This window comes from Papio anubis, chromosome 16 (genome assembly GCF_008728515.1).
Source record: "Papio anubis isolate 15944 chromosome 16, Panubis1.0, whole genome shotgun sequence".
NCBI classification, from domain to species: Eukaryota; Metazoa; Chordata; class Mammalia; order Primates; family Cercopithecidae; genus Papio; species Papio anubis.
The window spans coordinates 38,627,207-38,651,528 of NC_044991.1; the positions used below are offsets into that span (position 1 = coordinate 38,627,207).

General features: G+C 44.9%; 1 protein-coding gene across 4 annotated transcripts in view; it reads right to left on the reverse strand.

The window, feature by feature from the left end:
• Positions 1-24,322, reverse strand: part of RIN2 (Ras and Rab interactor 2) — a 252,800-nt gene that overhangs the window by 217,660 nt on the left and 10,818 nt on the right. The window contains exon 1 of one of the 4 annotated variants that reach the window (XM_031656525.1): positions 18,539-19,073. The exons of the other annotated variants lie outside the window; for them this stretch is intronic. The gene's annotated coding sequence lies outside the window, so the exon portion shown is untranslated. Of the gene's footprint in view, positions 1-18,538; positions 19,074-24,322 lie in introns of those variants that run through there. 4 annotated transcript variants of the gene reach the window in all.

Sequence of the window (24,322 nt, forward strand, 5' to 3'; positions counted from 1 at the left end):
GAAAATAACTAAACTGCAGAAAGAATCTTGTACAAAATAAAATAAACTAGCCGAGATAGAGAAATCATAAAAGACTAGGAAGAAAATTAAGAGTGTCACATAACAAAAGACAAGGGAGAGGAAATTCTATTGAAGTATAATTAACGTACAGTAAAGTGCAGACGTCTTAAGTGAAAAGTACTAATGTAAAAAATCTTTGCATATTCCAAATTCATGAAGATATTTCTCTTATATCTTTTCTAGAAGGTTGTTTTAGTTTTAACATTTAAGCCTATGATCCATCATAAAATCATTTTTGTGTATGGCATAGGAATCAAGTTTTATTTTTTTCCTCAGGAATATCAACTGACTAGCACCATCTGTGGAAAAGACTCTTCTCCCACCTCCACACCTGCTTAATTGGAGTGTAGCCTTTGTTGTAAGCCAAGATACTGCATTATCTTGTAGATCTGTCTCTGAACTCTCACTTCTGTTCCATTTACCTATTTGTCTATCCTTGTTCTGATGCCACAGTCTTCATTATGTAGCTTTATAGCATGTCTTGATAATTGGTAATGTAAGAGCTACAGATTTGTTGTTGTTCTTAAATAAGGCTTTGAATTTTATAATTATTTTTCAATTTCACCTACATTTTGGAATTAACTTACCAATTTAAACAGAAAATAATTCTGCTAGGACTTATTTGAAATTCTGATGAATCTGTAGATCATTTTGGGGAGAATTGACATCTTTAAAATATTTCAGTCCATGAACATGGTATGTTCTTCTATCTATTTAGATCTTCTTTAATTTCTCTCAATGTTTTGTAGTTTTAGTGTGGTGTTCTTGCACATCTATTGTTAAGTTTATTTTTGTATGGTACTGTAAATCCCATCTTCTATTTAATTTTCTACATGTTACTAGTATATTAACTCCTGAGTAATTGCAATTTTAATTTTTTTTTTGAGACAAAGTCTTGCTTTGTTGCCCAGGCTGGAGTGCAGTGGTGCCATCCCCGCCTGCTGCAACCTCTGTCTACTGGGTTCAGGTGATTCTCCTGCCTCAACCTCCCAAGTAGCTGGGATTACAGGTGCCTGCCACCATGCCCAGCTAGTTTTTGTATTTTTGTTTTGTTTTGTTTTTAGCAGAGACAGGGTTTCGCCATGTTGGCCAGGCTAGTCTTGAACTCCTGACTTTAAGTGATCAGCCTGCTTCTGCCCCTCAAAGTGCTGAGATTACAGGCATGAGGCAATGCACCCAGCCAGTTCTTATTTTCTAATTTTAATAAGATTTCTTTCTTTTTCTTGCCTTAGTGTCCTGGTAAGTCTACCAGTACATTGTTGAACACAGGTGACAGAGTGATAGGTGCTATAAGGTGAGAGTGAATAAAAGTGATAGGGCACACTTGTGTTATTCCATACATCAGAATGAAAGCAGTAAGGATTTCACCATTCAATATGGCTTGCACATACCCTTTGTCAGATTCAAGTGGTTACCTTTCAATGGTAGTTTGCTGAGATCACACGAGGTATTTTTAATCTAAATGTTAAATTCTACAATAAAAACACAATAACTTATTTGGAAATTCAAGTTAGGAAGGGGTGTAGTTCTTCACACTACTGATAGAGGAAGTCTTCCTCTATTTGGAAAAGACTATCACCTTAGACAGATGGAGTAGATCTGAGATTGTCTTGTGTAATGCATAGGGTAGTAACACGGTCGCCAGTAACACATGCTTGAGCCAAGCAATTTAATCTCTGAACTGTCTATCCTCCCCTTATTAGATCTATGTCTCTGGATCTGGAGCTTAAAATACAAAATCCAGAGAGCATAACATAATGATAACACTAGCTACTACTTATTGAGCACTCAGTATATGCTTAACATTGTATTAAGCCATTCATGTCTATTATTTCATTCAATCCTTGCTATAACCCTCATAACAATAGAAGAGGCAACAAAGGCATGAGAAATAAATTTACTTGCCCGTGGTCACACAGCCAGTAAGTGAGGGAGCTAGGATTCAAACCGTCTGACTGCATGACATTAATCACTACACTTTTGCCATCAGGAATAAAATCTTCTCCCTCTAGCCCCCCATTTGAGGTAATTTCTCTCTCTCTCTCTTTTTTTTTTATGACGGAGTCTTGCTCTGTCGCCCAGGCTGGAGTGCACTGGCTTACTGCAATCTCTGCCTCCTGGGTTCAAGCAATTCTCCTGCCTCAGCCTCCTGAGTAGCTAGGATTACAGGCACATACCACCATGCCCAGCTAATTTTTGTATTTTTTAGTAGAAATGGGGTTTCACCATGTTGGCCAGGCTGGTCTCAAACTCCTGATCTTGTGACCCGCCTTGGCCTCCCAAAGTGCTGGGATTACAGGCATGAGCCAACGTGCCCGGCCAGTCTTTCTCTTTATTATGGCCTAGAATGTTAAATATGTTTGCTCACCATAGAATTAGCTTGAGAGCTACCCAATGTTGGGCTTTATTAGAAATCCTTGAGACCAGCAGCCACATTCTTAGTCCCTATGTCCTTTTAGCTTTATCCCACCCAGAAACAAAATAAACAGCTCTCTCCAGTACCCTATTCTATCATTTACTTTCACCAAAAGCAATAGATACATAAAGCTTTGCAAATACAAAAACAGAAAATCACTGGAAAATAACTCAATTCTTTTCCACTGGAAGGGTTAGCTTGTAAGCTCAATCTAGAGAGGAATATAATTCTTCCCAAAAGAGACATGTCCTGTCCTATCAACTTCCTCTATAAAAATTATCCAAAACAACACTACCGCAAAAGGTGTTAGGCACAGTCACAATGCTTTCCCTAGAAATGATGGCTTCATGCATCTTTATGCTTCAGGCATCCTCATTATCTATTGCTATATAACAAGTCACCGCAAGACTCAGTGGCTTAAAACAATAACCATTTTATTACTGCCATGGTTTCTGAGTGTCTGGAATTCAGGAAGGGCTTGGCTGGGTAGTTCTGGCTCAGAGTCTCAAATGTGGTTGCAGCCAGATGGTAACTGGAGCTGGAACAAAAGGCAGAGTGTGTGGGGGTGGGGAGCAGGAAGGTACTGCTGGAACAGCTGGAGACTGCTAGGGCATCTCTCTCTTTTTTCATGTAGCTTCAGGGCTTTGTCATGTGATCTGTTTGCCTGGGCTAGTTTGGGTTTCCTCATAGTATGGTGGCCTCAGAACCTGCTTGCATGGCAGCTCAGCACTCCAGCAAGAATGCACCAGACAGCAAGGTGAAAATTTCATTATCTTTTTCTTTTCAAATTAGCCTCAGAAGTAATGCAGTATTATTTTTGCTGCATTCTATTGGGTACAAGTGAGACACAAACCCACCCAGACTCAAGGGACAGGCATTCAACTTTACCTCTTGATAAAGAGGTGCCTAGGAGAAGGTGTAGGATGGGTGATGACATTGTGGTTATGTTTAGAAAAATACAATCTGTCCCACAGACTGAAGTTAGTAATGCACTGGAAATGTCACAGAGGGGAAAGCCATTCCCATTCTCATTTTTCACATGTATAAACCAAGGCAAAGCATTTCTAAGCTACTTGTGGTCACACAGAGGCAGGGAAGAAACTATCGTATGTGTTACTTTGACTTATCTACAACTTTAATGATGAATATAATGTATGAAAATTACTTTTTAAAGTAGAAAATATAGCATGATTTATTATAGTCATTCATTATAATTTGGAAACATCTCTGAAAAGTTTATCTCTGAAAGTTCGACATATTACCAAGGAGAATGAAGCTCTCCTTGGAAAGTTTAATCCACTCAACTTGATTTTCCCTGGGAAAGTATTTGGGTATTTCCTACAGTCTCATATAATAGAGAACTTGGCAAGTAAAAATGATAGCCAACATTGGCTTTTCACAATGTTCCCCACTGAAATAGCCAGTACGCTTATGGATAAGAAATGCTTGCCATGGGCTGGGGTTTAGAAAACATAGGCCGGTGGATGGGAAAAGGCAACAGAGAAAAGGTGCTAAGTTCTGGTCCATTCACTTTCTGCTGAAAGGATGTCCCGTCTGGCAGCACAAGTATCTGCAAACTGAATTTCTCCATGTCCTCTCCGGAGTTCAGTCAACTCTCATTTCACATCGTCCTGGGTTTTGCCCATTTTAGTTCTGATTTTTTTTATTAAAGGTTGGGTTTTTTAACATATGAAAATTCTTATGTTAGGACATTTAATTAGTGTTGGAATGCCATTACAGTTTTCTTTTGCTCTGGTGTGTGTGTGGGGGGTGTGTGTGTAGAGGGGTGAGAACATTCACTAGCTGAAATGCTTAGATTCATAAACTCGTTTCTTCTGATTGCAGCTCTGCTTGCACGTTGTCTGCCACTTTCTGCTCTTTTTGTCATCTATTTTCTTTATTGGATCGTGGGTGAGTGTTGATGTAGGCAGGGGACAGTGTGTGGGTGGCTAACTAGGTTTCTTGATTCAGACGCGCCCTCTATCGTTGATAGAGTGAAGTGTAATTTCTTCATTGTGCTTACTCTAGAAGAGGGGGAGCATGTCTAATTTTCTGGTTTTCTTTGATCTGTAAAGGACCCTTTATTTTATTCTTTTTGTTTTCTTTCTGGATATCACCAAGTTTCCAAGGGGCAGTTCCCTTCCTAGTTTCCCTCGTCTCTCCCAGTAACCTCGCCTTTCCCATGGCTGTAGCCTCCAGTCTCACACTGTCTGGTACTCCCACTCAGGATAGGACCTGTCTTTCCACGGGTGACGTGATCTGGGCTGCATCACCCCAGGCTCTGCACACTCCTGCCCATCTCCACTTGTCCTCTGTGGTCCCCGCCCAACGCTCTAGACAGGGGCGGGCTCCGGAGCCTGCCTGACTGGACCTGGGTGCTTCTCTCACTACTTACAGGACATTTGAAGTCTGTAGAATTTTGTCTCTTAGTAATCCTGAGGGCTTGTGTAAACAATGGTTTTATTTGCTCTATTTGTTGATTTGGGTAAATTTTTTTAAGTTAAGGTAAGAGATTTGGATGTAGGCAACCACCATTATTCTACTGAAACTCAGAGTTCCCTATGCGTTTAAATAATAATGCCATTTACTGTGCTAAAACATCCACTTACCCAGATCTATTTGCTCTTCACAATACAAGCATTTCTTAGTACAACAGTATATATAGCTTTTTAAACAAGGAACCCTTTGTAATAACTAACATGCATACACACACACACACACACACACAATTGTTTAAATTCCTTTCTGACCACTATAGTATACTTGAAGCTAAAATTCTTACATATCATCAGCCATCACCAAAACAAGCAAACTTCCTACCTCAACTACATCAGCAAAGGGCACAGCGCCCTTGATAGCATCTGCTGTCCTGAATAAAACTACAGGTTGCAGGGGTTACTGGCAAAGCCACATCTGATTTTCAAGTTGCCTTGGGGTAGCAGGCAATTTGCCAATTTCAAGCAGCGCCATCCAGTGCCATGTGCCAGCCCTGCTCGGACACACTGTGTCCACCAGTGTCTCACTGTGCTAACCTGGCCTCCGCCCCGGAGTAGACACTGCAGGTGCTGCTCGCGTCCCCTTTTCCACGACAGCCTGCTGGACTCCACACTGTCAGCATCCCCGTCTCCTTGCCTGAGGGTTCCTCTGGCTCTTGGAATGAGCTTTTCCCAGGGAGAGGCCTGAAATGCTAGGAATCAGTTCCCAGACCCCAGTAGCCCTCAACCTACAACTGATGAGAGTGAATGTGAACACCTGCCCTGCACCTCCCACACCTCCACCCCTAGTGGGACAGTTAGCTCCCCGGCAAGGGTAAGCTCTAGCTGTCCACGGGGTAAATGATTGATAACACTCTTCATATTGTTGCCTCACTCCCCTGCCCACCTCCCCACTTCCCTAGGGGTTTCCTGGGACCACTCTCCCAATCAACTACTTGCATTCTAATCAAATCCTTGTTCAGAGCCGGCTTCGGGAGGAATTCAGATCAACACAGCCCCCCAGCTCAGGGCCTCACCTCCAGCCACCCAGAGCCTTTGCCTGGACAGGAATCACCCAGGTCAGAGACTGGAAGACAGCCTCAGCCGGGTCCCCATCCAAACAGGGCAGGAATGAGAGGGGGCTTTGGATGTGACGTCCACAAACCTGGGGGTCCAGGGAAGCCCATGAGAAGGCCTTGACGGGAGTGTGCAGAGAACCCTGGTGTGGCCATGGCCGAGACTCAAAGGGGCAGTGATGGGGAGGGCCATCTACAGTCCATGACAAAGGCCTGTGCACACAGTAACTTCTATGCCGATGTTTGTGGGATTAATAAATGAGCAGGAATTTAGTTTGAGAAAACCGTATGAAAATAAACTCTGTTAAACACGGAATGTTTTTCCAGTTACCACTCTAACGTAACACATATTTGTTGTGTTATGATCTGATACAGCAACACACGACCACCAGGATGAGCAAGAGTTGGGATTTATAGACTCCCACCCACCACCACCGTGGGGCACTCAAGAGAACCCACCGTTGACCATAGGCAGCCGCTTCTTTGAATTCCTGGGTGGGGTCACATACTAAAAGGAGAGATGGAAATGGTTTGAGCTTTTCTTCATACACTCACTGTCCAAAGCTGCTAGGCATTCTGGGCTCCCCACCGTGGCAGGCCTGAGCTGGGCAGCCAGCACACAGGTAGGCAGGAGATGCGGTCAAACGGTCAAACACCTGTTGAATGGCCGTGAAGTCAATACATCTGCGTACCAGGGAGGAAATAACTGTCTTCATAAATGTCTTAATAATTAAGACAAGGGACAGATCAACCTGGGTAATACTTTAGAAGAGGCCAGACTGGCACACGAAGCTGATGAGTTTGGTTCATGCCAAGTAGCAGCAAGGGAGGCATTTAGAACACAGGAGAAGATGCACATTTACAGGCAGAATCAGGCTTTTTCCAATTCTTGGGGACATCAGTTAATTAAATCAGCAGTTATTTTTAAACTTTGTTATTCAATAATAACATTTTAATAGTTAACTGTGTTTTTAAGACAGTCTCGCTCTGGCGCCCAGGCTGGAGTCCGTCTCAACTCACTGCAAGCTCTGCCTCCCAGGTTCAATGGATTCTTGTTCCTCAGCCACCCAGGTAGCTGGGACTACAGGCGTGAATCACCAGGCCTGGATAATTTTTGTATTTTTAGTAGAAGCGGGGTTTCACCATGTTGGCCAGGCTGGTCTCAAACTCCTGGCCTCATGTGATCCACCCGCCTTGGCCTCCCAAAGTGCTGGGATTACAGGCGTGAGCCACCATGGCTGGCTAACATTTTAAAATACATATCTCATGCCTGACATTGGCTTAGGTGCTAGGCATATGGCAAGGAACATATAGACTTGATCTGGACCTTTCCTTCAGGAGTTTTAGTGGGAAAGACAGACCAATCTAGTGTGATCAATCCACTGGATATTTCATGAATAATTCTCCATTCAACTTTGTCTGATATGTTCCTGTGGATCCCGGTCATGTGCAAGCCCAGATAAGGAAGGGTTAACCATCTTGGCATTAACACCTCAAACAATAAAACAGATTTTTAAATTAGGGCTTAATTTAAAATGTAAAGCCAAATTACACTACCTTAGTAACCTATCATGGGAAATGGAACTGTTCTTTGATGATGCATGGTCATCAATAACCTTCAGTACATATGTTTTAGGTTTTGTATCTCCAGCTGTAGGGGGCACAGTAATTGCAAGCACAGAGTTAATGAAGATTGGCCGCAGATGAATACCTGGAAATACTTTTCTTGAAAAAAATAAAAAACAAGATATGATCTTCCTTCATAGCTCTTTGCCTCACTCATAAAAAGCTTGGTAAATAGGCCTTGCGCTGTGGCTCAGGCCTTTAATCTCACCACTTTGGGAGGCCAAGGCAGGTGGATCACTTGAGGTCAGGAGTTCGAGACCAGCCTGGCCAACATGGTGAAACCCGGTCTCTACAAAAAATACAAAAATTAGCCAGCTGTGGTGGTGGGTGCCTGTAATCCCAGCTACTCTAGAGGCTGAGGCAGGAGAATCACTTGAACCCAGAAGATGGGGGTTGCAGTGAGCAGAGAGATTGTGTCACTTGGTAAAGGGTATGCAGATGTCACATTCCCTGGATGATGCAACAGTGCTGCTTTTCTAAACAGATCCCCAAAGCCAGGACACAAGGAGTTTTCCTAACCTCCAGAAAGTCACCTATTGCAGTCATTATCAATGTTCTCTTTCTTGGCAATAATAAGCTATTTCTACACACTCCTTACAACATGTAGCCACTGCCCACTGAGCATCCATCCATGTGACTTCTATGTCCCAGATGTTCTTGCATTGGGAAGGGTCTATGTGACTGGGTTTGGGCCAGTAAAATATGGGTGGAAGTGATATATGCCACCCTCAGACATGGCATTTAAAGGGATGCCATGTGTCTCCAGCCTTCTCTCCCTTTCTGCAATAGCCTTGTAAACTATATGTTCCAGATGATATGATACAAGATAAAAACAGCCTGGATCCCTGCATTATCACCTGAAGAGCCACCCAACCAAGATCATGTAGTGGATGTGGGTTGAGTGGCTCTTCTTTACAAGCCCCTGAAAGTCTGGGTTTTGTTAGCCTCTCCTAACAAGTGCAACCATCTGGCCAGGCTGCAACCACCCTTTCATCTCTCTATTACTAGAAGAACTGAAATAAAATGAACTTCCTGGCCGGGCGCGGTGGCTCACGCCTGTAATCCCAGCACTTTGGGAGGCCGAGGCAGGCGGATCACAAGGTCAAGAGATGGAGACCATCCTGGCGAACACGGTGAAACCCCGTCTCTATTGAAAATACAAAAAAACTTAGCTGGGTGGGGTGGTGGGCACCTGTAGTCCCAGCTTCTAGGGAGGCTGAGGCAGGAGAATGGCGTGAACCCAGGAGGCAATGGAGCTTGCAGTGAGCAGAGATCGTGCCACTGCACTCCAGCCTGGGCGACAGAGCGAGACTCCATCTCAAAAAAAAAAAAAAAAAAAAATTGAACTTCCTTCCTATTCTTCAAGACCTTCTATTATTGACCTTGTTGCATATAAAGCCACAGCACAAATGCTGAGTGCGTTCCCCATGCCAATTAAATTCAAGTATTATGTGGCATAGCTCCTTTAATCTTCTCCTTTGAAGCAGATGCTATTCTCATTTTCATTTTACATATGAAGAAACTGAGGCTCAGAGAGGTTAATTAGTTTGCCCAGAGATCCACAGCTTGTAAGTGGATTCACGAGGGTTGCAACAGAGGCCATCTAGCTCCAGAACACGTGTTTTTATTCATCACACTGTCCCACTTCTCCATCTAGCCTTTCGTGTCAGCACCAGTCACATTCTTGAGCACTGGGCATTTCCACTAACACAGTGTTGGCCGCTGGGTGGACTCGTGGCGAGACCCTTGATTCCCACTTGGCTTGGTCTACTTTAAGAGAAGCTCATTACACCCAGATCTCAGTGGGTAGCAGGACATGTGATATCTGAGCAGAGAATGGGACACCCTGGTCCCTTGTGATTATATTTTTAAAGAGGCACTGCTTCTTCAAAACATATCAATTCGTGACCACTATCGGAAGCTGTCTTCACAAACAACCCTAGGTCATGATTATTTCCTTGCTATTTTAATGCTTTCCTTTTAACTGAATTCTAGGCCTATGCAGCCTTAAAATTATATAGCTACCTTCATGATAAGTGAAATTTCTCAAGGAATATATCTTCCACATTAAGAATTCATGCTCTGAATCACATTACACTCTGGCCCAAGAGCTGAGTCAATGAGGCATTGGTGTTTTGTATTTTTGTTTCTGTATTTTTCTGAATGGTTCAAATCATATACAATGAGTAGATATTCTCTTTATAATCAGAAATAAAAGCTATTATCTGTTAATGAGGTGCTAGCAGAAAGAAAATGATTCAACTATTACAGAAGCCATAACATCGCTTCTTTAGGGCAAACACCCCAACCTCCAGAAATAGGCTGGTTTTGCTATGCTTAGACAAACCAAAGATTTCATGTATTCTTTCCCTGGAGGCACAAAACATGCTGGTACCAATAAAAATCACATCCATCACACTAACTTGAGCTTTGTAAGCAATACATGGTATACTTTTGAAAGCCACGGCACGACTAGATTGTCTAACCACTGAAAGTCTTATTTTAGAAAATCTCGAAGTGTTCAAGAAAGAAAAATACTAATACTTGTTTTTGCAGGGCTTGGGTCTGGGGACATTTATCTGAGGCTCTCTGCTTGGCTGCAATTTGACAAGCATGGCCAGAATGAATCAGTTTTTCATCCTGGGAGTCAACATGGATCCTGGAATTTTGGACACATTTTCTTATTCAAATTCCAGCTTCCACATTCTCTTACCTTGGTATCCTAAGCAAATTAGTTATACCCCACTGAGGTGCAGTTCTAGTGACCCGTGCCCTGAGGACTGTGCTGTAAGAATGAGTTGAGATGATCTCTCTGGAATACCCAGCCCAGGGCCTGGCCCAGAAAAGAGCACTTAGCTCAGCACCTGTGCATGGTAGCACTCAATAAACATTAACGATATTATCAATAATTAGGAGGATTTTTTAAAATCTGTGCTTTGAATGCCTGTTATCACCTTGACACACAGGATACAGCATTTGCTATGTAAAACTGGCAGGATTTAGGTTAGAATTGAGCCAGAAGTCAAACACCCTTCAATTCTCTCACTGAGACACCTTTCTGAGCTGGACCTGGAATTGCAAGAATATGGCTCAGTCTCCTTTTTACAGATTTGTGATGATCCAAGAGGATGAATCCTCCCGTCACTACCATTATTGCTCTCGCTGGATCACCCAGATGGCCTTATTTTCTCTTTTAAGTTACTTGTAATTTCCTTATGGACATTTCTGCCTTTTGACTTAGTGGTGTTCTTAGTCCAAACTCTACTCTGTATCAGGACCCAGATGCTCCGATGCTGGTTTTCGGCTGTGAGGAAATGGAGAAGGGGAACCCCAGGAGTTGTAGCAGTTGGAGGGCTGGGAGTACAGTCCCAGGCACTAACAAGGCAACTCAGGTGGTGTCTCTGGGCCTTGGTTTCCTTCTTTGTACCCCACAGTGCCCTCCGAGGTCCCAGAAGTTCCCTAACTTCAGAATAGATGTCCTTCCTCCAAATGTCCCCAGCTCACCGTCCCATTAGTTGGTATGGCCCAGTTCCTGGCCCCAAAGAAGCTCAGGGTTTTCCCTACCCAGCATCTGCTCCAAGCTTAGAATTAGCCCGTGTTTGGGATGTGTCATGGAAAGTCTATGTTGGGCTTTGCAGTCAGCACTTCTAGTTCCAAACCCTGGCTCTGGCACTACTTATTAGGTTTGTGACTTGGGACCAGTTCTCTTCTCAGAGCCTTTGTTTGCCCATCTGTAAAGTGGGGATCAAGGCACTCACCCCACAAAACTGTGAGTACCCTAAATAAAGTGGATAAAGTTCCCACCACAGTGCCTCACACACAACTAACAGTCCCAAAATAATAAATGCTCTAAGTACAAGGACTTGGGCACAAAATTTGACATTTCTAGGATTTAGCGTCTCCTTCTGTAAAAGTGGGTGATATGATTCAGTGATTTTTAGGGTCTTTTGTTATCTCAAATTCTGAGTCTATGTAAATGCTCATGCAACTGGAATTCGCCATCTTGTCTGAACCCTTAACACTACTGCTTCTGTGGCACCTGGCAGGGAGCCTTATGCATGCAGGCAATTTATCAATGCCTGGGGCAACGCCCTCTGCATTTCTAAAGTTACCTCTTCTGTATCAGGGGACTTTGTTTTTCCTTCCCAAGCAAATGAAAAATATATTCAGGTGGACCCCAAACAAAGGCATGCTTTTCTCCTCCTTTGAAAATACAGCTTCTGTAGCATTGTTTGCCTTTTTAGGAATTTCTTTGGATTTGGAACACACCAGTAAGACTGTGGATTGTAGCATGTGTTGATTGTAATCACACATCCAAAGCCTCCCCAAATTCAATTACATTTTGGTGGCTCCTAAAAAAGTGACATTTGACTTTTAAAAATGGCAAAATTAAAAAACCAGGAAGGCCACAGAACCAGCCTTTGCTCCACACCAGTGTTCTGCGTGTTTATTCACAGCATTTCACAATTCGTCTGGAACGAAAACTAAACCAGAGAAATTAAAAATTCCATTTGAATAGAAAATCCACTGTTTATCGTAAGGAAGATCTCTTCTCAGCCAGAAATGAACACAAACCAATATAAGAAAAATCATGGTGAATGTCTCTGCTCTGCAGAGAGACAGCCCCCGTTTACTTGAGGAATTAGTTTTAAATGGTCATTTCCTGGAACCATGAGGCGACACAGAGGTCAGGTCTAATTAACAATTTATAAAAGCCTATTAAATCCCATGGGTCAGTTTTATAGTAACTGGAGTGTGGAATTTTAATCTCCTGGTATGGAGGGGAAATGTGGAAGAATGCAGAGCTGAAGTTCTGAAACAGCATCTTTCTTTGTAAGATACACTGGGGCTACCCCACCCTAGGCTTCTCAACTGGTGGGACCCTGCTCCAAAGGCCCCAGTGGGGCAGATGAGCTTGAAGCAGAAGGGGCCTGGTGGGGTGAAGAGGGAAAGAGATTCAGGCACTTGGAGCCTCTTCCCCTGAGATTTCTAGGGGTTCCACCTGTGCCCTTCCCTGTGTTCTTTGGCCCTGAGCACACAGTTCTTCTAAACCTCCCACATTTAAAAAGACCGACACTCTACCATGAATGATGGAAGGAGAAGCCAGGATAAAACAATTGCCTCCGGGATGGACCCACCCCAAACACCTCCTCCTTCCTCCCTCACTCCTTTTCCTATTTTATCTGTCAATGAAAAGAGCCCAACTGTGTAAAACATCTGAAGAGATTTATTCTGAGCCAAATATGAGTGATCAGTGGCCTGAGACAGAGCCCAAGGAGATCCTGAGAACATGTGCCCAAGGTGGTCAGGCTACAGCTTGGTTTTATACATTCTAGAGGGACATAAGACATCAATACATGTAAGACATAATCAATACATGTAAGATGTACATTGGTTTCGTCTGGAAAGGCAGGAAAATTGGAAGGGAGGGGGCTTTCAGGTTGTGGGCAGATTGGAAGATTTTTTTCTTTCTTTCTTTTTTTTTTTTTTTGAGAAGGGGTCTCGCTCTGTCGCCTAGGCTGGAGTGCAGTGGCGTGATCTCAGCTCACTGCAGCCTCTGCCTCCTGGGTTCAAGCAATTCTCCCACCTCAGCCTCCCGAGTAGTTGGGACTATAGGCACCCGCCCCCATGCCCAGCTAATTTTTGCATTTTTAGTAGAGATGGGGTTTCACCATGTTGGCCAGGCTAGTCTCGAACTCCTGACCTCAGGTGATCCATCTGCCTTAGCCTCCCAAAGTGCTAGGATTACAGGCGAGAGCCACAGTGCCTGGCCACATTCAAAGATTTTCTGATTGGCAATTGGTTGCAAGAGTTATTATCTAAAGACCTGGAATCAATAAGGGGTTGTGGAGAGTAAAGTTTTGTCATGCAAATAAAACCTCCAGGTAGCAAGCTTCAGAGAGAAGAGATTGTAAATGTTTCTCAACAGACTTAAAGAATCTGTTCTTTCAGTCTTAAGGTTTCTGTGTTGATGTTAATGTTGGTCAGCTGTGCCTGAATTCCAACAGGGAGGAGGGTATAATGAGGCATGTCCGACTCCCACTTCCCATCATGGCCTGAGCTAGTTTTTCTGGTTAACTTTGGAATGCCTTTGGCCAAGGGGAGGGGTCCATCAGTTGGTTGGGGGACTTAGAATTTTATTTTTGGTTTACATACCAAGGAAATGAGAAGAAGTTAACGGTTGACTTTAGGGCACATAAAAGATTGAGGCCAGAGAACCCCTGGGTAAGTCTTTAATAAGCTATACACGTCACAAAAATATTTGTTAGTAGTAGTATTTCTATTTCAGAAGGAAACTGTAAAACCAGATTGCCTGGGTATTTTTCTGCAGTTTCAGTCGGAGCGAAGCTGGAGGCTCTGACCGCCTGTGGAGGGTGAGGCTCCTGACTGCAGTTGAGTCCTACACTCAGCTAAGCAATGGAGGGCCCCGGGGCGGACATGCTTCTTAGGCTGTTGGCTTCAGGAGAAGCAGTACAGCTTGGCACTTAGGAGTCTGGGCTCTGTCAATGGACAGAGCTGGTCCAAGACCTGTTCTACCACTGATTAACATGAACTTGAGCAAATGCTTGTGTTCTCTAAGCCTCTGTTTTTCCAGTGTAAAATGGGTAAGAATACTCATCTTCAAGACTGGTGTAAGTATACAATAAATAGCACATGGACTGTGGCAAGTATATGAGTGACACACATGTACTTAATAAATCTTAGGTTCATTACTGATCTCACCTCTCAGCAGTCTACCTAGTCTCTTGTTGAAATCAGGTGGTGTCCTCAGCCCCAGATTGGAAGGGCAGGCATACCTCCACCAGTCAGAAACCTACTGCAGTAGAGGGAGCCAGATGCTAACATCCAAAATACCGATTTCAATGGGGGCTCCATCTGCAGGGAAGACATGCAATTTAGCAAAATGAACCAGTAGTCAATCCTTGCACTGCCACATTTTCACAGACTTTGGAGGCCATAGTTAGCAACATAAGATTTTGCACTTATTGCCATCCTGTTACACGAGTTAATCCTAGGATAACATTTCCATATCCTTTTCTTAGACAATTTTATCCTCTTTAGGCTCTCTATATACTGAAAACTACCGACAATGCATTTGTAGCCCAAAGCTCTCCTTCAAGCTCCAGACTCCCAGATCTTTAATACCTCCTTGGATTTTCACAGGCTCATCAAACTTAACACATACAAAGTGGAACTCTGTATTGCTTTGGCTTCTTTTCCTCCCAGATTGATCATCTCCTTAAATAATGCCTCCATGAACGTGGGTGGTCAGTAATGGGCCATCCTTGACTCTTCTGCTCTCCTCACATCTAATTCATCACAGCTTTGCTGGGTCATTCTCCAAATTTTGCCTCCAATTCTTTCCCGGAGCCCGGGACCAGTCTCGGAATGATCACAGTCTTCCGCCATCTGGTCTCACTGAGGCCACTCTTGCTCCACTGAGATGCTGTCTGTGATCAGCAGTCAGCGTGAACTTTGTAACACCAAATCCTATGACATCATCCTATTCACAAGAAAGAACAATGGCTTGGAATGCGACAATGACCACAGAGATTCAGGGAAGTACAAAAGCGGGTACCCTGCCTGTTCGATGCCTGACAATATAATTGGTACTCAATAGTGATCTGATGAGCAAATGCATGGATCCCACTCCCTTGTGTCCTTTTTCTACAATATGAATGATTTTCTCAAGGCCTTTTCAATTCCTTTACATGCCACAGTGGCAGAAGACAAGGGAGACTCATGGCTTTTTCTGACTAAAGATTCTCTTGGAATTCCTCTCTGCAATCTCTGGCTCTTAATCTTTTTCCCGCTTCTTCTCTAGTTGCAAAAATACTGCTTTTATAATATGCTACTGTAAGAAAAATACAACGTACCCAGTCCACATTCCTATCTGACTTCCTTTGGAGAAATCAATCAGAGTTGGGTTGTGTTGAGTTCTTTACGCAACCTCATCATCCTGTTCTCTTCAGCAATCCCAGTGCTCTCTCCTGATTCAGTGAACTGGTACTTGGCTGCTTGGGGGTAAGAGGGGAGATACATTCATATTTATGTCATTTTAGATGCATCATGTAAATTGAGTTCAGAAACCTAAGCTCTGTCTTTAAAAATTCCCTGTGAGATAAAAGAGAGGAGCCTATAAAGGCCTCCACCCCCTGCCTATGGTAGCTGGTTGACAGCCCATAAACACGGTTGTTCCATGGGACAGAAGCTCCAAGGTCATGGAACTGGGTGCTGGTCAGGGGCAAATCAAGGGCACGATGGTGAATTTTATATGAAGCTAAACTTATTTCTTTTATTTTTATGATACATATATAATATTTTATAATATTTATCATCTAGTGCATCGTATTACTTTATTTTTATTATCACAATCCATGATGTGATTTTAATAGTGATTGTAATCAGAATCACTGTATTATCAGGCATTTTGAAATTGTACTGCACATCTCCCAAATATAGTCATTTGGCCTCTCATGCACCTCGGCCAGCAGGAAGGAGAAGTTGCAGTTCATTAAGCATCAACACCTCCAAAGAGATGTACCTGGCACCCCGCAGTACCATCAAGAGATCACAGAAATCATAGACAGCACGCCACCAAACCAAAGTTCTGGAACACCCACCTCACTTGGCCCTTTCTTTAAGCCTTCAGCTCCCATTCTCTGCTTTCACCCAACTCAGAAGGTGCTAAGGCCTCCCCAACAACAGCAGAACAAGGCAAGGAGGCAACTTATACCTGGCCCTTTGACCTGTAATAAATATTTACTGCTGAGAATGCCTGACTCTGTTTTCTGATTGCATGCACTGGTCACACTTCCTGGATATTTGATCAGTTTCTAATTTTACACCTAGTTACGGGTTGAATTGTGTCCCTGCAAAGAGATATGTTGGTGTTCTCACCCCAGTAGCATTGGATATTACCTTATTTGGAAATAGGGTCTATGCAGATTTAACTAAGTTAGATGAGGTCATCAGATGAGACCCAATCCAACAGGAAAGGGGAAACCTGGAGGATCATGTGAGGACACTCTGGGAGAATGTTGTGTGAGCATGGAAGACTGGCGGGATGCATCTACAAGCTAAGGTATGCTTGAGGCTTCCAGAAGCCGGGAGAGAGGCCTGGAACAGCTCCTTTCCTATCACCTTCAGAGGGAGCACAACCTTGCCGACACCTTGATTTCAGACTTCTGGCCTCCAGAACTGTGAGACAATAAATTTCTGTTGTTTCGAGCCATCTTGTTTGTGGTATTTTGTTACAGCAACCCTAGAATATTAATGCATGCCTGTATTTCTACACAGATACATTCTGAGGTTATTACAGTCATTGCTACAAGTATAGGTCCTGGTGTTTGACAGACCAGGAGTGAATTGTGGCTCCCCACTTTCAAGCTTTGTGACTACAGACAAATCACTCCATCTCTCCGTGCCTCAGTTTCTATAATTTGGAAAAAAAAAAAAAAGCATAAAACGACTTCATGCGTACCGCGGCGGTGACGCACGAAGTGATCATCTCACAGGCTGGTCAGGGTTCTGAGATGAGGCCAGCCCACGTGAAGTCCTGAACAGAGGTCTGGCTCAGGCGGTGCCGGGACTCTTGTAGCTGCTGGAATTATTCCTTGGGATCTTGGAGTGTTTGGCAGTGGAAGCTCGTGTCTCTTGTGACATGAAACCCAAGATCAGCATGGTTCCAGGGCTGGCTTCGTGACACCCAAACTGTTCAATCACACAGGGCCCTGCATTTAGAAGGGCCCCACCCTTGGTTTAATGTCAGATGCTGCTAGAAAATCACATCATATGGGGATCAAAGACTGACCACTGGATTTAAAAACGAGGGAGTCATCGGTGACCTTGGCAAAATCAGTTCCGAGGCAGTATCCTGGCTAGAGTGGTACAACAGAAGAAGCGAAGGAAGGGACCTGGGGACAGTGAGCACCGACGCGCTCATAAAGAGTTCTATGTAGAATGAAAGCTGAGAAAAGAGGTGGGAGCTGGAAGTAAATGTGGAGTCAAGAGATGGTTCTCTAAAGATGAGCCATACTACAGTATGAATGCACCTGGATGGAAATGACCCAGGAGACAGGGTGAGAAACTGGTGACCCAGCAAAGAGCGGGACAATTGCTGCTGTAATGCCCTTGAGTATCTGAGAGAAGCCTGGGTGGACTGCGTACCCGAGAGCGCGCCATCTGTTCTATCCACGGAAGCCTGGGTGGACTGCATTACCCAGCATGTTTCTCCCATGAGGCCTGGGTGCATCTGTGGTCCTGCTTCCACAGGCTGCTGGGTGGACTCTGCGTGCCTGAGGCCCTCTGTTCTATCCACGGAAGCCTGGGTGGACTGCATTACCTGGGCCATCCTGTTCTATCACGAGGAAGCCTAGGTGGACTGCATTATCCGAGGCTTGGCAGCATCTATTATTTCTATCCGCGAGCCTGGGTGGACTGCATTGTTACCTGAGAGCTACATCTGTTCTATCCCACGGAAGCCTGGGTGGACTGCATTACCTGAGAGCGCCCATCTGTTCTATCCACGGAAGCCTGGGTGCATCTGTTCTAGCCACGGAAGCCTGGGTGGACTCTGCATTACCTGAGGCTGGCATCCTGTTCTATCCCGGAAGCCCTGGGTGGACTGCACATTGCAAGGCGCCCATCTGTTCTATCCACGGAAGCCTGGGTGGACTGCATTACGAGGTGGCAGCATCCTAATTTCATCCCGCGGGCCTGGGTGGACTGCATTACCCACAAGGCCAGCATCCTCTGTTCTATCCACGAGCCTGGGTTTGCATTACCGAGGTGGCATCTAATTTCTATCTCACGAGCCTGGGTGGACCCTGCGTGCCTGAGGTGACATCTCTTCTATCCACAGAAGCCTGGGTTGACTGCATTACCTGAGAGCGCGCATCTGTTCTATCCACGGAAGCCTGGGTGGACTGCATTACCTGAGAGTGCGCATCTGTTCTATCCACGGAAGCAGGAGGGAGCTGGAGCCTATGGTCGGCATGCAGGTGGCTTGGTAGTGTTTGGGAGGGGTTTGGGAGTTCTGGAAGTTCTGCGGATTAGTTCTAGTTTCTGTGCATCAGAGCAAGATCCTGTCTCAAAAAAACGAGGAGAGCAGGAGGAGGCAGGAGGCTTGAGAAGGGAGGGACAGAGTGGAATAATCATCCAGGGCATGTTTTTTTCAAACCCCATTAGTGGGTTGTGAAAGCAATTTAGAAAAGCTGCTGTCAGAGTATTTTAATGAAATGAAAGAGGATAGGATCAGAGAGAAGAAAAAAGGAAATACCAAAGTAGTAAGTGTTAGTTCCCCGAACTCTCCTTCACTCCTACACATATAAAAATGTAATTTTAAAAAACAAGTGTGTCGAAGATGGAGCTGAAGAGGTGTGTGGATGGACCAAGAAAAGGGAGCTGGACCCCTCGAGACCGACAGCTGTGAATCCCTTAAGGAGGCTGTGGTCTGCCGGGCGCGGTGGCTCACGCCTGTAATCCCAGCACTTTGGGAGGCCGAGGCGGGCGGATCACAAGGTCAGGAGATCGAGACCACGGTGAAACCCCGTCTCTACTAAAAATACAAAAAATTAGCCGGGCGCGGTGGCGGGCGCCTGTAGTCCCAGCTACTCAGGAGGCTGAGGCAGGAGAATGGCGTGAACCTGGGAGGCGGAGCTTGCAGTGAGCCGAGATCGCGCCACTGCACTCCAGCCTGGGCGACAGAGCGAGACTCCGTCTCAAAAAAAAAAAAAAAAGGAGGCTGTGGTCTTCCTGGCCGTGTCCGTCTGCCTGGTGCAGGCACACCCCAGGGCAAGTGTGCTTCAGCAGGGGTTGGGGTTGAGCCCAGGGAGTGCCCTGAGAGAGACCAGGCAAGAGAATTGAGGAATACGCAAAGGAGGTGTTATGTGTTATATTATGAAACATATACCTGGTCTTTAACCCTGTCGCCTGCCATACAACTCCAAAAATCTTTAGACTCTCCAAAGATGTTTCTGCATGCTAATGAGTGGATTGACAGATGGCAGTCCCTGGTTACGGGAAAGACCAAGGCCGGATTAGAGGACTGGGACTTTGAGCCACTGTCTCACTTGCAGGGACGGGAGAGGGACTGAAGGTTAGGTTGATCACCAATGGCCAATGGTTTGACCAAGCAGACATTGGTAATGAAGCTACCACAAACACGCCAAAGGCCTGTGTTCAGAAAGCTTCTTGGAAGCTGGCCTCCCCCTGTGCTTCTCTTCATCTGTATCTTTTGCAATGTCCTTTACAATAATCCAGTAAATATTTATATTTCCTTGAGCTCTGTGAGCTACTCTAGCAAATTAATTGAACTCGAAGAAGGGGCTGGGGGAACCCCGGCTTGGTGCCGGTCGGTCAGCAGATCTGGAGGCCGGGACTTGTGGGAAGGTCAGGGCGGGGCGGGGGGGGGGCAGTCTCGCGAGACTCAGCCCTCGCCCTGTGGGAATTGGGCTGGAGGATGCACAGCTGGTGTCAACTGCTTGGTGTGTGGGGAAAACCCCCAAACATTTGGTCACAGAAGTCTTCCATGTTGATGATTGTTGCGAGAGCAGAGGAAAAACACGTTTTTGTTTTGTTTTTCACGTACAGGTTATACGTGAAAACATGGAATTCTTGCTGGGAAGGAGGCAGCAGGAGATGGAAGAGGGACAGAGGCCAGGGGCAGAGCTATGGGTTGCAGGACTTGGTGGTGACTGAGCGGAAGCAGCTCCGCAGGGAAAACAAAATTTCACATTTCCTCCTCCAGACGGAGGGCAGGGGAATTGTGTCCCCTTAGAAACGCTCATTTGCAGAGAGGTTCTGTTAAATGGCTGATCGGGAAATGCTTTAAGGGTCAGAGGGCTTTCTCCTTGCCTCTGCACTGGGCTTTTCACATGTCATGTAAACAATTTTGAAGTCAAATAGTATCATAGCTGGGTCAATTTCTCCAGCACTCACCCAGCATTGTTTTCCTCAAAGGCAGTTCTGTTAAATTAAATAATCCTTCCTTCAGCTCAGTCAACCTTCAACAGCTATTTTGCTAAATTTATTACTTTTTATCTTTGCTTCAGGAATGATATTTATTTTATAAAAGCATCATAATCCTTGTGAAATATGAAGTCTTGGTTCTTATGCCAGGCTCTTTTTGCCTCTCTAAAAAACTTGAGCATAGCTTTCTCTGGAGCCTTTTATACCTTCATTACACCATCTTCCATGAGAAATAGAAATAATTCCTCAGAATGTTAAAGACCAACTACAACCAAGAGGTTTAAATGGGCTTATAGGAAAGTGTAGCTAAAATATTCACTTTTTCTTTTCTGCTGTTCATTTTCTTTTGCTCTTAAGGTTGATAACTTTTTCTCTTACAATAATTATTTTTATCGTTTATTGATTCTTTTTTTTTTTTTTTTTTTGATGGAGAGTCTCACTCTGTTGCCCAGGCTGGAGTGCAGTGGCGTGATCTCGGCTCACTGCAAGCTCCTTCTCCTGGGTTCACGCCATTCTCCTGCTTCAGCCTCCCAAGCAGCTGGGACTACAGGCACCTGCCACCACTCCCGGCTAATTTTTTGTACTTTTTAGTAGAGTGGGGGTTTCACCATGTTGGCCAGGATGGTCTTGATCTCCTGATCTCATGATCCGCCCGCCTCCACCTCCCAAAGTGCTGGGATTACAAGCATGAGCCACCGCGCCCGGCCTATGGTTTGTTGATTCTTAAGCTAAATGAAATATACCTTAGTAAAAAACTTTTAAATGAAGTTGATTTCCACCTTATATCAGCAGTTCAAATTAGACCTTATCATGATCTACCTCCTGAGGTCTTGAAACACAGTATTTAAAGTATCTGATTCCATATGGCCCTGTCATGTTATTCTGCTTTCTCAGCCATTACTCCAGCTGCTGCATGCTCAGAATAGCAGACACATGGAATTCTTACTCGTGGTTTGTCACTGGTAGGAGCTTCATGTTAAATTGCAGCCGCCTGGTAACAACAAAGTGCTTCATCTCTGAAATCTCTTGTGATTTGCTAGCTTGAAGTAATTTACATATCCAACCCTGTTACACTTCACGGCCTGTGCAACCTACCACAGGTGGAGGGGCGATGATGATGACGACAGCACAGAAAGGATGGAGGTGGAAAGGTGCCTATGCATTCAGATACTCATGTGTATTTGAGTAAGGATTTGACAAACTACTAGCCTGGGTGGTGACAGTATGCGCTGCTGTGCCCTGACCTGGTTAGGAGATTCTTCTTCATATCTTCACATTCTCTGGTCTCCTAGACCCAAATCTCTCAGTGTCCTCTATCCTACTCATTACTTACCCTTTAAGGAACTCAGAGCCAATAATAATAGAAACAGAAAGCTGGCTGGGTGCAGTGGCTCATGCCTATAATCCCAGCACTTTGGGAGGCCAAGGCGCATGGATGACCTGAGGTCAGGAGTTCAAGACCAGCCTGGCCAACATGGTGAAACCCTGTCTCTACTAAAAATACAAAAATTAGCTGGGCGTGTTGGCAGGCGCCTATAATCCCAGCTACTCAGGAGGCTGAGGCAGGAGAATTACTTGAACCCAAGAGGCAGAGGTTGCGGTGAGCCGAGAGTGTGCCATTGCACTCCAGCCTGGGTGACAGAGCAAGACTCAGTCTCAAAAAAAAAAAGAAAAAGAAAAAAGAAAAGAAACAGAAAGCAAACTATTTCCAAAAAGGATATATATATATATGTATCTTGTAATTATATTGAATATTTCCAATAAGGTCTAAAGGCATAAAAGTCAGCACCAGAAGTGTGAGAAATAAGCACGTATAGGACAGGTGGTTTCTGGTGGGTCAGCATAACCTCTGAGGGGCCAGTAAGCCACACTTGGCATCATGCTGTGTAATGTCAGTAAGACACTCCTGCTCCTCATACGATCAGGAGGTCACAAGAAATGACAATGAATTATTCATAACAATCCACCCTGTCTGCCTGTGTGAGGATGAGAATAGGTATCCCAGTCTGGCAAATGCTGCCAATGCCCTGTCCCTGTGCCTTCAGAGTCCTAAACCATTTTCATTCACATTTGCGCTCCACAGCCAGCACCTGGGTCTCTGTCAGAGGACAGCTCTCTATGGGACTTGCTTTGCCTGCCTGCATAGAGAGCTGGAAGCACTTAGGGCAACCCTTAGTCTGATTGATGCAGGGGTATAGTGTCTCCAGTAAGCTGGCCTCCAATCTGGCTACTCTTGTGGGGTCCACACTGTCTACAGAGCATTCCCGTTTGCACCGCTGCTCAGCTTCCTTGCTTTCTGGCCCCCTTTCCCCTCTCTCCTCTTTTCCTGTGAATATTTCTTCATCTATTTTCCATGAATCCTCACCTCAGGGTCTGCTTCTAGGGAACCTGGTCTGAGACCTTCCCTCATCTCCTGTTATAGACAAGGAGCCTGAGATTCTATTTAGATCAAAACGTAGGGAACAAGACCAGGCAGAACCTAAGCATTTGTTTGTGGACTATACTGTTTCCCTCATGGACTTTCTCCATCATGACACACAGTCTGGATCATTGGGACGTGACGCTCTCCTAAGTTGTCCTCCACTTGTCCCACAGTTACAGTTCTTGCCTGCCTCCCCGGACTGAAGCCCTCAGAGGGTCTGGGTCACATCCTCCGTCTCTCTCCATGTTTCGCAGGAGGCTTGCATTGATTTTTTTTTTTTTTCTTTTGAGACAGAGTTTTGCTCTGTTGCTCATGCTGGAGTGCAATGGCATGATCTCCGCTCACTGCAACCTCCGCCTCCCAGGTTCAAGTGATTTTCCTAACTTAGCCTCCTGAGTAGCTGGGATTACAGGCGCCCACCACCACGCCCAACTAATTTTTGTATTTTTAGTACAGATGGGGTTTTACCATGTTGGCCAGGCCAGTCTTGAACTCCTGATCTCAGGTGATCCACCCCCCTTGGCCCCGCAGAGTGTTGGGATTACAGGTGTGAGCCACTGCATCTGGCCAGGAGCTTCGCTTTCTAAGTGGTGCCATAATGAACTCGTGGGAGCTCAGAAAACAATACCCCAAAATGAGGGCGTCAGAAGCAAAAGTCATTCTCTGACCTTCTGCCCTCTGGTCTCTCAGCCACATCCTCCCTGAGGCTAGCCAGAGAAACTAGAATTCTCCTTCAAAGTGGGTCATAGGACCCATAACCTCTTTTCCCCAGAGCCAGCCACAAAACCTAAACGTACTGCTGTAACTTTCCTTCCACCATTCTGTGTAAAAACTGGCCATAAAGAAACTGTCTGACCTGCTGTGACTAACTGTAGGTCATGAGTGCATTCCAGAGAGGGTCTGGCTCCATACCTGGAAGAAAGGAATCTGCTCAGAGAGACCAGGAGGAATCTAGACAGGCCTTGCTGGGTCTCCCCAAGCAGTCTGTTCGCACTCAATCAGACTCTCTTTGTTCAATCACATTTCTACATGGCTGTCCATATTTGTTGAACCTAAACATAAACACAACTTCCCCTGTATTTTTGGGTCTTCATTCTGAAGGCTCCTCTGTATACACTTTAAGTAAATCTGTATGCCTTTTCCCCAATTAACCTGCCTTTTCTGAGTTGATTTTACAGCAAACCTTCAGCAGGTGAAGGAGAACTTTTCCCTTGGCCCCTACAAACTACACGTTCCTTCCCTAGGTGCTCCAAGCCTCTCTTGTTTCTCACTCTTT